The sequence below is a fragment of the Cupressus sempervirens genome, chromosome 1, assembly GCF_028749045.1.
Source record: "Cupressus sempervirens isolate cs-2001-9-10 chromosome 1, ASM2874904v1, whole genome shotgun sequence".
Classification (NCBI taxonomy): Eukaryota; Viridiplantae; Streptophyta; class Pinopsida; order Cupressales; family Cupressaceae; genus Cupressus; species Cupressus sempervirens.
This window is the reverse complement of record NC_143118.1, coordinates 769,710,406-769,712,530: the sequence shown is the minus strand read 5'-3', so window position 1 is coordinate 769,712,530 and position 2,125 is coordinate 769,710,406.

The window sequence follows — 2,125 nt, the reverse complement described above, 5'->3', positions numbered from 1 at the left end:
ATTGTAGAGTTAGAATATGTGGCAACTGTAGTCAATTGCACAAACATTGTATGGCTCACACATCTATTGAATGGAATGAAAGAAGAAGTAACAAAACTTGTGATAATACAAGTGCTATAAACATATCCAAAAATCCAGTGATGCATGCAAAAACCAAGCATATTGCAATCAAGTATCATTATGTCAAAGAATTGGTAGAAGACAAACAAATAAAGTTGGAATACATTCACACAAAGAAACAAACTGCAGATATCTTCACCAAACCATTGCCCAAGGATGCCTATGAATATCTTAGAGGCAAGTTGGGGGTAATATCCCTAACTCAAGCAGTTTAAGGCAACAAGGAAGCTGCCCTGCATCAACAAGAATAAATCATTGAAATATTAACAGGTTGATGCAAAGGATGACAGCAAGAGCAGAAACTCCAAATCAGTCACAAGCATGGTGACAGAGGGAGAAAATCAACAAGAAGCCAAAACTTATATTTTGCATGATAAAGATGCTACATTTTTGGCATTTATGTCAAAGAGGGAGAAATATGTAGAAATCTGATCAATACAAAGAAAGAGGGAGATATTTATGAAAGAGGGAGAATATATATGAAAGAGGGCGATATATGAGATCAGTAATAAAAATGCAGCAAGACAACATATACAATCTTGGTGGTAACTAAGTTGATTAATTGATCAGTTTGGTTTGCCATCAATGCCAAAGATGAAGATTGTTGGAAATGATTGAAATGATCATAAGAAAAGTTGTTGGAATAATATATGGAACTGGTAAAGAATGTCCTCAATCATTGTTTTGTCATTGATGTCAAACTTGCTACTTGCAAGAATGAAAATTTCTTTATTGTTCCAAATACTATCAATTAGTTGATTGTCAAGGAGGAGGCAATCAATAAGATGTAACTAGAACACCTAGAGAAAGGTTGAAGTTATGATGTTGTAATGAAGTACAAGGATCAGCTAAGCCATTGACGAAAAAGTGTATTTGATGACATACTATAAGATACAAAGAATGGGTACACTGAAACATATCAAAGATTTAAGGTTTTACCTAAGTCTTTTGTAAAGCTCAACTAAGTTCATTAGAGAGAAGGAGCTGAGAAAGCTAGTAAGAGCCGAGCAAATTCCTAGTTAATGCCGAGTAAACTTTAGATGCCGAGTAAACTTCAGATGCTGAGAAAGTTCAGATGTTAAGTGACACAGAGTTTATCAAGTGTCGAGCAGAACCAAGTGCTGAGTAGGTATAGGTGACGAGTAACACAGAGGTGCCGAGCACCAGTAACTCAATAATGCCGAGTTGCTGCATTATTTTGAAAATTCAAGATTTGCCAGATCTAAGCCAACAAGGTTGTTATCTAGAAATTTTTGAATTAAAAGGAAGATAAGAATGATGAGCTGGTGGCACAGAACACCATGTAGAACATTTTTAAGGATACAAATGGCAAAGTTTCTAGAAGAGAACAAGATATGGGGTAGATACATTGTATCCTACCTAATCCATTTTGAAACCCTAAAATTGGAGAGGGAGAATTGAGCAGCAAAGAAAAATTAGATTTCTATTTAATAAGACATAAGTTAATGAAAAAAAGAGAGGTGGTCAAGCATAAAAGCATGAAGTACTGAAGAAGGTGCTAAGGAAAAGAAAGCATAGGAACTTTGTTTGGATAGATGACCACAAGGATGATTGCATTGGTAGAATGAGTAAGAAGACTCAAGGAGATGAAGCTTGAGAGGAAGACAAGTAGTTAGAGCTGGAGTGGTTGAAGCCAAGCATAAGGATTGAATTGAAAGTGTGATCTGAAATCTGCAAAGTATGTTGTAAGTTATATCAGATCAAAAGACCATTATCGTTACTTTAGGTTGGTTTAATAGCCATAAGATAAATCCTTTAACAGGGTGACATTCCAAGTGAATGTTCTAAAGACCTTTAACCAGGTCCATTCCTAACAGTTTGGTGAAACTCTCTAATAGGGTCACATTTAACAGTGTGTTGTAAGCCTTTAACAGGGCAGGCTTTTAATAGGGAATCACTTTAGAAGAGTGAGAATCAAGTAGCATGTTACTGGTGGTTTTTCCCAAATTGGGTTTCCATGTAAATCATTGTGTCATGTGTTGAT